Genomic DNA, 15,653 nt, shown 5'->3' with positions numbered 1-15,653 from the left:
TAATCTGTTCTGCCACTCTCTGTCTCTTGACTGGTACGTTTAAACTGTTTATATTCAGTGTGATTATCAACAGACATGAATTTACTGCTGTCATTTTGTTATGCTTTTTTTATGTGGTATTGACAGTTTCTTTGTACTGCTTAATTTTTTGTGCTGAGTTCTTTTTGCTCATGGACTATCTTTTTATTTTCTTCATTTTTATTGTTTTTTTTTACTCAGTCTTTTTGATTTACTTCTTTATTTTGGTGGGTGGGTTTGTTAATTTTCTTTGTGGTTACTATGAGGTTTACCTTTATCATCTTATGTTTAAGAGTCTTTTTTTTTTTTTTTAATATCATCTTGACTTCCTCTCCTTATGGGAGTTCTAGAATTACACCATTTATTCCTCCTTTTTGTTTTGAAGTTGTCGTCGATTTCAGAATGACATCTCTGGTTCCCTATTTTCAGTTTTGTAGCTTTATTTTAATTTTGAGATTTCTATGTCTGGATTGATATTTGGATGATGTTGTTGTATGTCTTGATCTCAGGTTGTCTGATGTCGTTGGTTCTCTGTCCAAGGGACTGCCTTTAATATTTCTTGTAAGGTTGGTCTTGTTTTTTACAAATTCCCTTAATTTCTGTTTATCTGTGAATGTTCTAATTTCACCATTTGTATCTGAGAGAGTTTTGCTGGATATATGATTCTTGGTTGGCAGCTCTTTTCTTTCAGGGTTTTACATATGTCATCCCATTGTCTCCTTGCCTGCATGGTTTCTGCCAAGAAGTCAGAGCTTAGTCTTATTGGTGTCCCTCTGTAAGTGATATTTCGTTTTTCATGATCTGCTTTCAGAATTCTTTCTTTGTCTTGGGTTTTGGAAAGTTTGATTATAATATGTCTTGGTGACTTTCTTTTGGGATCTATCCTGTATGGGGTTCGCTGAGCTTCTTGGATGGAAATCTTCTTATCTTTCATGATGTCAGGGAAGTTTTCTGCCAGGAATTCTTTGAAAATTCTCTCCTTGCTTTTTCTTGTCTCCTCCTGTTCTGGAATTCCAATCATGCATAGATTGTTCCTCTTGATAGTGTCTCACATAACTCTTAGGCTTTCTTCATTTTTCTTTATTATTTTTTCCTGATTATTCCTCGAATAAATTAGGATCAAGGGATTTGTCCTGCATTTCACTGATCCTTTCTTCCATTGATTCAATTCTACTTTTATGTCCTTCCATTGAATAAACTATTTCTGATGTTTTATTGTTAAGCTTATGGATTTCTAGTTGCTGTTTTTGTATGGTTTCTAATTGTCTGTTTATTTTGCTGTTTTATTCTTGTATTTTTTTCTGCATTCCTCTAGAGTTTTGTCTGTGGTTTCCCTGTTTTTTTCTGTGTTTTCCTTGAGCTCGTTGAGGGTCCTATATTGAAGTTTTCTGAATTCTTTATTGAATAGTTCTATTGCCATTTCTTCCTCATGGAATTTTCTGTCCTTTTATTTTGGTCACTTGTTTGAGCCATCATATCCTGTATCTTTATTTGATTTGATACTGTCTGCTGTCTCTGAGGCATTAAGGTGTTATTTTATTTATTAATTGATTGTATGTTTGTTTGCTTCATTTCGTTTTGTTTTGTTTTGATGTATCATGGTGCGTGAGGCTGGCATGGTCCGCTGGTTGCTACTCTGGTGGCTTGGGAGCTGTTACCACCTGTCTCCGGGTGGGTAGGGTAGTGTGAGGCTGTTCACTAGGCACAGAGATGGCAGTGGGTGGGCTGGGTGGGCTGTGGCTCATTTAGAACTTCTGAGGGACTGTTAATGACCCAAACTAGTATTTAGGTGTAAATAAAATTTAAATCCAGTTTTTTAGTTCAACTCTTTCTCAAGCTATTTTGGATTTTTGTTTCTGTGTGCTGAAATTGCCATGGCAGGGGATGATGAACATGGACTGGAGGCTCAGAATATCACTCTTGGTCAAGGACATATAGTGTGGAGGCAGCTGCACACTCCCTGACACAGTTCTAGACCTAGACCCTCACTCCCATTCTACCAAAGACTGGGCCAGTTGCAGAGAAGTGCTCCCAGCTGCTCTCCAGGTGGGCAGGATGGCAGGCAGGAAGTGGGCTAGGTGGGAGGTAGCATTGGAATGTTTTCCACCACTTGGTGGCTGGGCAGGTGGGTGGGTCAGCATGCAGGAGGGGTGGGATGGTCAACCTGGGGAGCACTGGAGCTCTCTGTCACCAGTTGGTGGTGTTGGCAGGTCGGGGGGCAAGGTAGTCATCTGGGAGGAGCGCTCAAGTAGCCAAGCTGCTGCACATGGTGCCAGTGGGTAGGAGGGGCAAGGTGGGTGTCTAGGGGAGGGCTGGAGTGGCGGAACTTCTGTGCAGCGGGGTTAGTGGGTGGGGGTGGGGAGGTAGCAGACGTGGCTGGGTGGGGGAGAAAGGGGAGCTCGTATTGTGGTCCCTGGTGGTTGGGGCTGTGGGGACGTGGGGGTTGCGCCACTGTTCACTAGCAGGGTGGGGGGAGGGGGGCATGCTCCTCTGGTCACCAGACAAGTGTACCTGAGGACTTCCTGCTGGCTACATCTAGTACTCGGGAGCTGGCCCCAACTGATTGTGAGGAGGAGGGGAGTCTTGTTGAGTGAGGGCCCTCTTCCTGACACTCTATGGATCTATTACTTCGTGTGTTCCACTATTCCCAATGGTCAGGGACTGTCGTGGTTGAGTATCCCCATCTCTGGTTCTTGGTTCCCTTCCTACTCTGTGGCACCAGGGTCTCTGTTGTCCTCACCCTCCCTCCTGCACTCTTCCTCACTAGAACTGGCCCACATCATCCTCACTCATTTCACTCCAGGTATGTCTACACAGTTTTTCTGTCTCCTATTGGAAGTTTTGTGAAGTTATCTTTCTGTGTTCCTCTCTAAGGATTGCTGCTGGCTTTGTCTCAAGGTGGCAGGGGTCTTGCTCTCCATATCTCTTCTCCTTCACTGTTTTTGTTCTGTTGCTTCTTCCAATCGGTGTTCGAGCTAATTCTTTATCCTTTCGTTTGATGCTCAGGGTTTCAAGATTACCATCTGTATCTGTTTCACTTGGTTTCTCGGGTCTTTGATGTAGAGGAACTGGGTGGTGTGTCTGATTACTCCGCCTTCTTGGCTCCTCTTCAGCTCATTCTTGTGGGCTCCAGTTTGTCCTTGCTTTCTCCCCACCTTACATCCATTTTCTCTTTCTACTGGCTTGCCTTGTGGACTTCAAGTTCTAATATCATACAGGAGGACCCAAACCCCAAAAGCTGGTGTTGTTGAATTGATTCTGACTCATGGTGACCTCATATGAGTCAGAGTAGAACTGTGCTCCTTAGAGTTTTCAATGGCTAATTTTTCAGAAGTAGATCATAAGGCTTTTCTTCTGAGGTGGCTCTGGGTGGACTCAAACTTCCTACTTTTTGTTTAGCAGATGAGCATGTTAACAGTTTTACGTCATCCAGGGATTCCCATAATTCCTTCCTTGGATTGGAGGGTGTGAAAATAAAAAAAAACTTTGTGCCTTGCTTTCTGCCTGGGCCTTTTGTCACATTAACCCCATAGGGTCTCCTTATACCATCAGGCATAGGAAAGCTAAGAAAATGGTGACATGGCATACGTAGTCAGAAGAGGGCCCAGAGGTGGCTTGGGGTATGGAGATCTGCGTGTTCTTAGGTACCTGAGGAGACAGAACGTTAAGCATGAGAACCAGCAACTGGTTGCTGGGTTCAGGGAGGGTGTGGTGGTAGACAACTGAAGCCATGTATGATAAAGGTACATGTCTGAAGTCTCATAGTATAAAAACGGTGTAGGGGAAGTGTCTGACATCCTCCAACCCCACAAGGGGGAAGGAGAACCAAGATCAACAGCACAAGGCTGACTCTTATGAGGTGGAGGCCAAACAAGCCTCCTCTCTCTGCCGTCTTTACCAATTCTGACACCAACCATTCCATAGCACTCTACTTCTCTGCTGGCTTCAATAATTCATTGCAATGGCCACACAGAACTCACAGACAATACTCATGATTACGGGGTTTATTAGGGAAGTAATAGGGTTACAATTCAGGCTCAGGAACAGTCAAGGATATAGTTCTTCCATCAGAGCAGCCTCTTCCCAGCTGTGCTTGTGGGCACACCTCTCCCTGCCATGAGGCTTCTGCCCAAAGGCACTCAGCTTTCTCTCTCTGTGGGCTGGGAAGCCCACTGAGCTGTCTCCTGCAGGTCTCTCCTGCGAGTCTCCGCTGCCGATCTCTCCTTCCTTGGTGGTGGTGGGCTCTTCACTTGCCTGCCTCTGGGATGGCTCACCTCAAGTCCAGTGGAATGGTAAAACTGACCAATCCCTTTGGTGGGCCACAGTTACCCTATCCTGCCCAATCACTTGGGTGGGAGTTACAAGACCATGGCTAGAAAGTCCACACACAAAAGTGATCTATAGAATCTTCTGTGTCACAGGGCCAGGCTGTGAGCCTGGTCAGCGGGGGGAGGTCATGGGCACTGCCAGTACTAAGAGAACAGACAACAAATTACCCTAGAACAGGACTGCAGCAGAAGAGATCAGGGGCCAGCCATGTCCCTTCCCCCCACCTCCCTACACCACTACTCAATGCCACATGAGATTTGAACTTTCCCTGGAAACATGATGCCTGCCTGGGATGGGGTGAATAGACCTTGAATTGATTGAGTTTTAAAGTGGAAGGGACAAAAACAGGAAAAAACAGTTGCTTTATTAAGACTGAGGAAGACTTAATCTGTAATAGACTAAATCGGAGTACCTGAGTGGTGCAAACGGTTAAGCAATTGACTACTAACCAAAAGGTTGGTGGTTTGAACCCACCCAGAGGCGCTTCGGGAGAAAGGGCTGGCATCTACTTCTGAAAGGTCATAGCCAGGAAAACCCTGTGGAGTGCAGTTCTACTCTGAAACATGTGAGGTCGACATGAGTGGAAATCAACTTGTCGGCAACTGGGTTTTTAATAGACTAAATTAAGTCGTCTGCTATTAGTAAGGCTGCGGGCCCCAAATTCAGAAATTAAAGTCAGTTGTAATGCGTCGTTGTTCACTGCTGTGACTGTGGAAACATACACGTGGTATGTCCTCAATCACCTTCGATTTCGCTTATGATGATTTGAAAATTAAACTGGCGGTTCTTCTGTTGCCTGCTAACTTCCAGAGCAGCAGGAACTCCGACGTGCCTCCTCTCTCCAGCAGGTCAGTGTCCCAAACTGCTGATGACCTCTGGATGGCTCTGTCTGCCGCTCTGGATGGGCTCTGGCGCTACCTTGTGGCCGTCGCTTGATATTGCCATCACTCCGGGAGGAAATAAGGAAGCGTCTTTCCTTACAAAGTCTGATTCCGTCAAAAGCGGCTCTTAGGGAAAAACGACCTGAGGCCATTTTTATAGCTTTTGGTGACACACACGGCTGTCCCCTCCAAAGCATGTCCATGGTGTCAGGATGGCTGATCCAGGTAGACTCCAGAATCAGCGCGCTGCTGAACCCAGACCAGGACTCTCTGAAGACAATCTGAACCCTGGGACAGTCCGAGCTCCTCCCTCCCCGCGCTGAGTGTCTTCCTAGGAGACTCTCTTTTCTTTACCTGCTAGGAGACCTCAGCTGGGCCATTTTGTCCTTCAGACATGCTCCATCATATTTGCTTTTAATACACCTCTTATTTTAGAACAGTCAACGTTTACTGAGTTTTTTAGAATACTATGATTGCTCTTTATTCATCCCTTTTTTCACTTCTAGTAATTGCATTCATGAGTTTTCTACATGCAAGTGTGTGTGTGTGTGTTTTAAAAAACAGCTTTATTATCATATAATTCACATACCATACAATATACCCATTTAAAGTATACAATTCAATTTTTAGTATGTTCACTGGTATGTGCAACCATCACCACAGTCAATTTTAGAACATGCAAATTAAGTTTTGTGACGTATAATTACATCTTCACTTGGTAAAGAATATAAGGTTATACGAGTTTCCTCTGACATTCATAAATTGTGAATTGACAATATTTTTCCTGCTAATTTTCTTTTTTATCAGAAATTAAATCTTCACTAAGTAAATATTATGTAATATCTTGGTCAGAAATTTTATGTGGATCATGTTTGACAGAAATTTGCTCACTTTCCTTGTTTCCAGTTTTAAAATATTTAGGCAAACTGCCTCTTTGAAGAACTTCTACTTATTTTCTTTTTGGCTGACTTTCTATTTGAGTTCCACTCTTGTAAATTCTATTTCTATCATCACATCATGATCTAAAGCATTAGACAATAAAGCTTAACACGTATATAATTTGGACACATTTTCATTTAAACATATAAATGGAAGTAAATGTAAAATTGAAAAATCAAAATGAATTTTTCAAATATATTTTAAAAAGTTATTTTTCTCCTGAAATAGTCAAAATTACATGCTAACATTAAAGTACAAATTATCATTAATGAATATAGAAAATAAACTATTTAAATAAAGTGGAAACTTTTTTAACTTAATTTTTGAAAATTTAATTAAGTGACAAGAAATATTTTATAAAAATAAAACTATTTGCAATTCCAGCATCAATGTCCATCTAGTTGCCAATGTAAACAATCAATATCAAGTGTCATACTTGTTTGTTTAGGCTCAATGGTCACTGGTTTGAGTTTCTTTACTTACACAAATTTGAGTAAAATGAATTGTTTAATATTGCAAAATGTCTCTTTGCTGCCATGTGCAGCTGCTGTCAACACTGACAAATATGTGAGAATCTCCAAAACCATGAATTAGGATATGAAGTAAATCAAGAAAAATGGGTGGTTGGCACTACTGGGAGATGGAAGTTTATTTTGAAAGAGTCTTTTACATTTATGTTATCTGAGAGGGAAAATTTGGTAGTAAATTAATTTATGTTGTCTCTTACCGGAGCAGCGTCTACCTCTGAGATTGGCAGCAGAGCAATGTAAAATATTCTAAGACATCTGGACACAACTGGCTTTTATTTCAAGGGTTTAGGACAAGAGATGTGCACAATCAATTCTCCTGCCTGGATGGTGTGATTTATGAGTGTGATGCTCAGGATGGAGGTTGCACTGAGGCAGATTACATTTGCGTGCGTGTGTGTGTGTGTGTGTGTGTGTGTGTATGTACATGTATTCCCTCTAAAGTATGGGGTGCAAGGCAGATCCCCTCTGGCTCAGGTCTAAAGGCACTATTGCCACCTGGCATAAGAACCAACCAACCAACAAACAAACCAAACCCGTTGCCATTGAGTCAATTCTGACTCATAGTGACCCTATAGGACATAGTAGAACTGCCCCTGAGGGTCAAAGAATAGATTCAGCATTAGGAAGTCATTTTGCTTTTTTGATTTAAAGGCTTGCAGTTAAACGTAAACATTGTCTTACATTCTTATAAGGTACTAGTAATAGAAAAAAAAAATTAACCCATATATCATAGCATATACCTATGGTATATGTTGCAAAATTATCTCCCAGTTTATCATTTGCCTTTTGACTTTGCTTATGGTTTTTTACTTAAAAAAATTTTTTTTAGTTATACTTTTAACATTGTAGCTGGCTGTTAGTTTAGACAACTCCCTCCTTAGCAATATCCGTTTGTAACTGTTGATCTGGATGGGGTATTCTGTTTTGTGTCTTAAAATTTTTTAATAAATTATATTTATGACTGAAAGAGAGCTGCCTTAGTTTTTGCAAGTGTTGACTGTCCTTGGAGGATATATGCAATACTCACAAGCCCCCTACCCTCTAATTCTTTCCAGAGATATATGTAAACATTTCCAAAGATTAAAAAATTAATTGCATTCCCTTTTAATGAAAAAACTGCTATTTTGCACCTGGGGATAGAACTGTGAGAGAAAGGAGGTGGCCGCTGCTCAAACAACAGTACAGGGTTGGGGATCTGATGCACAGTGTCTGGTGCATACATGGACCCAGTAAGCCTTGGCTCTTCTCCGCATGCATGCTGGATGATTCTTTTCTCAGCATGTTGGCCCAGCAGTGACAGACAGAGACATTTAGGGGGAAATCATCCAAGATTCCAGAGTTCCTGACCCTCCAGTCAGTCTAGAATCTATGATATAAAAGAGACCTCAATTTTGATTCTTTTTGAAAGAATTGCTTGAGGGAGTTTAGTTACTGTGTGCAGTTGGCAGTGGCCTTGAACTAGGAAATAAATGGGGGTAGCTTAGCCTTGGGCAAAGGGTTGAGGAAAGTGATCCTAGGGAGGTGGAGGGAGGAGTTCAGAAGAGACCCTTAGAATGAATGTTCAGACAGGCTAGAAGCTTTAAATATTCATCGAAAGTAAGTAAACAAAGGCAGATCAGTGCTTAGAGTGAGGTTGTGGATGGGAAGGATCAGCCCTGGCTGGGTTCAGGGGGCCAGTCTAGCCCAAGGTGAGAGCCTGTGGCGTTGTGCCATTGTTGTTGTGTGCTGTCCAGTGGATTTGAACTCATGGCGACCCTTTCTCCTACAAAGCAGCTGGTGGTTTTGAACCACTGACCTTTTGGTTAGCAGCCCAGCACTTAACCACTGGCCACCAGGGCTCCTTTCCCCAAACCAAAGATAAGGACAGATTAACCAGTAAGCATGGTATGCACAGGCTTAATTTTGTTTACCTGCTAATCTTTGGTGAGCAGGGTTTCATCACATTTTTTTTTAACTGAAATTTAGATGAAGGTTTACAGAACAAACTAGCTTCTCATTGAACAGTACATATATTGTTTTATGACATTGGTTAACAACCCCATGACATGTCAGTACTCTCCCTTCTCGACCTTGAGTTCCCTATTACCAGCTTTCCTGTCCTCTCCTGCCTTCTAGTTCTTGCCACTGGGCTGGTGTGCCCCTTTAGCCTCATTCTGTGCTATGGGTCTGTCTAATCTTTGGCTAAAAGGTGAATCTCCAGAGTGACTTCATTACTGGACTGAAAGGGTATCTAGGGGCCATACTCTCCGGGTTTCTCTAGTCTCTGTCAGGCCAGTAAGTCTGGTCTTCTTTTTGAGTTAGAATTTCGTTCTACAGTTTTCTCCAGCTCTGTCCGGGACCCTCTGTTGTGATCCCTGTCAGAGCAGTCAGTGGTGGTAGCCGGGCACCATCTAGTTGTACTGGACTCAGTCTGGGTTTCTCCACATCTTTGACACGGTGGAGGGCAGGTGAAATTGTTTACTGCAGAGTGGTGGGAAGGCACAGTTGAGCTGGTGGTACTTCGCCTGTTGGGTAAGCCAGCCTTGCCTTTTTCCATCAAGTCGATTTTGACTCTCAGCAACCCAGAGTAGAACTGTCCCATAGGGTTTCCAAGGCTGTAAATCTTTATGTAAGCAGGCTGACATATCTTTCTCCTGAGGAGCTGCTGGTGGGTTGGAACCATCAACCTTCCGGTTAACAGCTGAGTGCTTAACCACTGAGAAACCAGGGCACCTTTAGTGGAGAGCAAATTAGAGGGAGGAGTGTTGAAAGATGTGATGGGGCTTTCCTGGCAAGCAAATAAAAATGCTATTACCTCTCATAAAACTGATTTGGGAAGCTTGGGGGTCCCCCAGCCCTTTGGGGGAGCTGCTGCTAGTGGAACAAACGAAAAGCTTGTTCTATTCAAATGGGAACTGAGTAAAAAAGCCCTTGCTAGGAGCAAGGTCCACGAAATCTCTCCAGTTAGCCCTGAAGGCCAGCCAGGCTGCTTTGAGGAAGAGCACCTCGTGTGTTTGAAACTTAGGAAACGTTGGTTTGAATTCAAGGTTCTGCAAAGTTTTGAGAGAATGCTTAGCAGAGTTTACTTTGAAAGAGCATCTCTCTACACGCACGCAAACGGAAATGATCCAAATGAAGCAAGCGCGAGGAGGCTCAGGCAGCCGGCTAAGTAAGCCATTCGGCTAGGCGCCCATCCAGGCCTTATTTATTTACCTTGCCTTACGTTAGGTTCCAACCGTCGGGATAGAGCGACATTTAAAACCCGCAGGTAGAAGCCAAGCACATTTTATGCGTTCTGTACAGTGCTGCTGGCAAGCAGGCTGGAAGGTGGAAATAATGCTTTCGAGAAGCTGCAGCTTCTGAAGCATTTGATTTTGAACTCTAAAGGGCGACCTAGGATGGCCGATTACTTTCACGTTTTATTTAAAGGAGCGTTTAGGGCTAGATTCGTTCTTAGTTATCATCCAATCCCACTCTCTCGTTTTAGACCCACAGAGGGCCAGAGTTTTGCTAAACATTATAACGGCCTTGCTAGCAGCCAACCAGTATTCCCGGAACCCAAAGGTGTGCTTTGGTAAAACAGAATGCGGAATTAATGGCTGCTGGATGCGTGTAACATGCTAGGCAGGAGGAGCCCTCCAATCCCTCAAGCGGCTAGTCCCCACGCACAGATCTTGTGGACCTCTTCTCTCCCCTGGGCACCCACCCAGATCACTGCGGAGAGCCCCTTAGGACGTGCAGAGGGCAAGTAGGATGCACGGAGGGCAGGTTAAGATGCTTGTAGGGCAGATACGACGCTTGCAGGGCAGGTAGAACACGCAGAGGCAAGATAGACGCTTGCAGGGCAAGTAGGACATGCGGAGGGCGGGTAGGACGCGCAGATGGCCCCTAGGATGCGCGCGGAGGGCAGGTAGGATGCCCGGAGAGCTCCTAGGAGGCGCCATGAGCCTTTGCAGACGTGCCTCCATGTCCCCGCCAGATTGTTGGCCTCTAGCTACTGCCAGTGACTAGCTATTTCGCAGAACACAGAGGGTCGTGTGGTTTTTTCTTAGTTGATTCAAGAAGAGAGAGTCTATGCAGGTAGTGCCGCTGGAGGAAAGGGAGGAATCAATTCCGGAGACTTCGGACTTTGAGAGGGGGAGGGTCCATGCAAGCATCCTTTAATTGATCAGCAGTGTGTTCAAGACTGATTTCCCTACTGGGGGCCTGTCTCCTTCTCACAGCTACCTTTCAGCTAGGAACGGTCTCTTTTGGGTTTAATTCACCACCAAAGCCACCTCCTCATCCCCTGCCTACTATACTCTGCAGGCCTTTCAGCTTCAGGAAGTCTGCGTACTTAATACGACTCCTCATTGAGAGAGGAAAATGACACGTCGAGGAACATCATCAAGACCCAGAAAAGCCATCAAATGGTGATAAATATAAAGCAGTGAAGTCAGCCTTCCTTCTATTTAAAACCCAAGCCCAAAGGTAACTTAAGCTATGACAAAACCCAAAACCCAAAACCCACTGTTGTCAAGTTAATTACAACTCACAGTGACCCTTTAGGACAGGGTAGAACTGCCCCATAGGGTTTCTAAGCCTGTAATCTTTCCGGAAGCAGATGGCCACATCTTTCTCCCGAGGAACCGCTGGGTGAGTTCAAACCACCAAACTTTCGGTTAGCTGATTGTTTAATCACTGCACCGCCAGAGCTCCTTTTTTAAGCTATGACACATAGCTTTATTTGACAGATATTTGTTGATTGAATGAACAAATCTGAGGTAACAAAAAGTAGATTGAGATTTCAGAACACAATGTGGTCTGTTTAATATTGATTCTCCAATCTTGGAGAAAAGAAAACAGAAAGATAATTTTCCTCTAATTTCAATCAGAATATTTTGGAGATGAAGGGATCTTAGTGATTATTCACTTCCCTTGTTATTGTACAAATAGGAATTTAATGACTTGTATTTCTCACTGTCTGAACCTTGGTTCAATAACAAAGACTCAAATATTTTCATTTTTGAATTGAATAGGATATCTGCTGAATAGATACGCAAAGTGCTCGTCCTTCAAATTTCCTATCCCTCGCTCATGCTTCCTGAATTTTTGGCTGTGGAGTGGCTCATTAAGCTGGGAAACAGGCAGCAGTTTTGGGGTCTGTATACTTTAATCCTGGGCTTTGTCCTGGGTTCATGTCTTCTCAAGGAGGTCCCTTTGCCAGTTACAAGGACTGCCCGCAGTTCAGATTTACAAACGCTGACAATGGTGCCAGGGCTGCTTCGATGAGTGCAATTAAAAAATAGAACAGACAGGGATTTTTTTTTTTTAAAGTTATTACGTGCTACTAAAGGAGGCCTGGAAGTGCCGTGGTTAAAGCGCTCAGCCACTCAGTGAGGGAGAAAGATGTGGCAGTCTGTTTCTGTAAAGATTTATAGCCTATGGGGCAGTTCTACTCTGTCCTATAGGGTCACTATGAGTCTGAATGACTTGATGGCAGCGGGGTTTTTTTTTTTTTTTTCACATGCTACTAACTGTTAAGTAATTTAGATAATCTAGGATGCTAGTAATCAAAGTCCGCCCTCTGAAACACCGCACGGCAAGTTGATGTGGAATTCCGGTGTCCAGCTCTTAGAGAAGGGAAGGAAAAACCGGCCCACTGGCTCCAAGGATTTAGATGAGTTCTTTAAACTATTCAAGCTTCACCACAGCTTGAACAGTGCTTGGCACATTTAAAAAAAAAAAAACGCCATGGAGTTGATTCTGAATCATTGCTACCCCATGTGTGTCAGAGTAGAACTATGCTCCATAGGGTTTTCAATGGCTGATTTTTTGGAAGTAGATTGCCAAGACTTTCTTCCAAGGCATCTCTGGGTGGACTTAAATCTCCAGCCTTTCGGTTAGCAGCTAAGTGAATTAACTTCACCACAGAGGGACTTCTGGTTAGCATATAAAACCATCCAAAACCAAACCTGTTGCCATCGAGTCGATTCTGACTCATAGCGATCCTAGAGGACAGGGTAGAACTGCCCCATAGAGTTTCCAAGAAGTGCCTGGTGGATTTGAACTGCCTACTTTCGGTTAGCAGCCGTAGCTCGCTGTAGCTCTTAACCACTGCACCACCAGGGCTCCTGTTTAGGGTATAGTAGGTCCTTAATACATACTTGTTGAATGATGAGTGAATGCAGCTGTAAAGAGAAGATGCTTAAATGCTTTTAGATGATGAACTAAAGGATATCAGAACAAGTCTTAGCTTTGCTTGAGCGTAATTAAATGATATGTATGCATGGCAGGCACTCAACACATGATAGATAGATAGGTTTTTTTTTTTTTTACAGCTTTTGCAAAGCCACAACTGCTTCTACTGTCATTAATTCATTCAACAAATATTTTACGAGTACCCACTATGTGTAAGGCATTAGGGATACAGCTATGCAAAAATTATTATTGTTAATATTCTGTTTGATACAGTAGAAAACATATAGGCTTTAGAATCAGACACACCGGGGTTTGAAGCCTAGCTCTTTCACCTAATAGTGCTAGAAGCTTTAGAATCCAACACAAACCGGGTTTGAATCTCAGCTCTTTCACTTAACTGCTCTAGAGTGAACTTGGGCATACTCACTTATCTGGGCTTCAGTTTTCTCATCTGTAACATGGGAATAATAGTAGCATCCTTGTAACTCGGGTTGCTATGAGTATTAGTAGAATAAATAATATTTGTAAGGTTTACAAATTCATGGAATGTTGTCAGTACCTGTTAACTATTAGTGGAGGTTTTCCCGCTGAAGGGTTTCAGATGTTATAGCATTTCACCACAGGAGGGCGGCATGACCACACTGTTTGGAACCTGCCTTTCTTTCTCCGCAGATGGCTCTCAGCACTGAACACAGTGTTATCCTCATACTGTGAGTTTAACGCAACAGTCAGAGGCCTAAACAGCTTAGTCTAATATTTTAAAAGTGACAGGTTCTAACCTCCAGGTTTCTGTTCAACTGCATAGCTATAGGAATGATCAATTAAGTATTCTACACTCCAGATGTTGAAAATAGTTTTGAAAGTTAGACTCAGCTGGATCTGAATTTTTTTGTCTTAAAAATTAGGCCATATTATCTAAAAGCATCAGGCTGTCTTTGGGTACATCCAGAATTTCATGCAGAGTTAGCCCAGCTGTTAACTTGGACCTCCCGGCAGCTATTTGGAATTCGTCTAAATTCTACTTGCTACGTATGAGATTTATACTAAGTAGAGTATACAAAGAAGGAAACTTTCATTCGACAATGTTTACTGAGTACCTACTATGTGCCAGGCACTGTTCTAAGTGCTGAGTAGTCAGCAAAGGGTTAAAAAAAAGAGAGACAAAAATGAAGACATTGTCACTGTCATAAAGAAATATATGCGATTTATCAAGCTCCTAAATGAAAAGTAACAAATAAGAGAGAAGCAGCCCTATGTGCTGAAACACTAGGGCAGGGCCTGCCAGTTTCTGCATCAGGGGCTGCCCTGCACCTCTTGTGGACTCACTACCAGCCCTCACCCATGGCTGATGGGTTGGGCTTTGCCAATATGCAGTCCCAGTGAGGAACATTTGCATCATTGATTCTGAACCTCCATGCCAGGACACAGGTGTATCACTAAGAACTATAAGGAGTATATCAGAGGCAATTTACTATTAATGTGAACCTCAGCTTAGAAGCCAAGGAGGAAAAGCTTTAACTTTCTTAATCCTCCTATGAGTCATTTGAATTTTATTTTGTTCCCTCATTCTATTAGGATGGCAGAAACTTCATCTTTGTTAATTGGTGTATCTAGTTCTGGAGTGGGGATTGCAGAGGGGGAAGAGGGTGATGTCAAGGCATTGGTTTGTGTGCAAGGGGCAGTCCTTTAAGCCTTCAATGTCATCTGGCCATGCAGGCAACCATTGAGATGGCCATTACTCATCTGGTCCTTAGTTATCAATCACTCAGGCTGCCAAGTGACCTCCATCCTCCCTTCCATAAGTTTCCTTCAGATTTATTAGCTCACTCTACTATTTTCTGGCCTCTTTGGGAGCACAAGGAGTCCCTGGGTGGTGCAAATAGTTAACGAACTCGCTGCTAACCAAGGTTAGTGGTTTGAACCCACCCACAGGTGCCTCAGAAGAAAAGTCTGGTGATCTCCTTCCAAAAATCAGCCATTGAAAACCCTATGGAGCACAGTTCTACTCTGATACACATGGGGTCACGGTGAGTTGGAATTGAACAAAGGCAGCTGGTAGCTGTTTGAGGGCACAGGAATTGTTCTGCTGCACCTGAAGTCAGCAGACTCAGTGAGGCTGCCCATGGCCCTGTCTAGCTCTCCCAGACACACCATGTAGCCATTTTCTCTATTTTGCTGCCTCCCAGGGCCCTCCCTGGAGGAATGGGAAACATCTTTTCTGCTCTCAGACCCCTCACACCTACCTGGGGATTTTAGTACCTTCATGGGCTTGGCCCAAGGTGCCCCTTCTTTAGTACTCCCAATTTCTGTGATCTCATTGCTTCCCCTTAGGCTTTCTATCTCAAGCTTGGGAGAGTCTTTTAAATGTAGGAATGGGAGGGTTCCTTGCTCTTTTTTTTTTGTGATTTATCTCTAAATATCTGTACCCCAATTCTCTTTGTTTCACCTAAAGTCTTAGTCTTTTGGAAAAACAAACAAAATCCAGAAAGAATACTAAAGGCTATTTGATTTTCTCCTTGCTGTGTCTTCCTTCCTCCCTTTTCCTTACAAAAGAAGTGCAAGCTCACCTAGCTGCTTGGGGGTGGGCAAGAGGAGAAGGGTAGAAAGGTGAGAGGAAATACAGGGGAAAAATATTGGTTAATATTTCAAATATATTATCCTGCCAAACCAATAATAAAGTACCAACATTTGTGAATGATTTATCCTATTTTATAAATTGGAGTGGTTTCAAGGTTATCCCTATAATAACTTTCATCCTGTTGTTCCTTTGAATTTCAGCTCAGTCATTTCTTTCTTA

Source organism: Trichechus manatus, unplaced genomic scaffold (genome assembly GCF_000243295.1).
Source record: "Trichechus manatus latirostris isolate Lorelei unplaced genomic scaffold, TriManLat1.0 scaffold00206, whole genome shotgun sequence".
Lineage (NCBI taxonomy): Eukaryota > Metazoa > Chordata > Mammalia > Sirenia > Trichechidae > Trichechus > Trichechus manatus.
Note: the sequence above shows the minus strand (reverse complement) of the source record.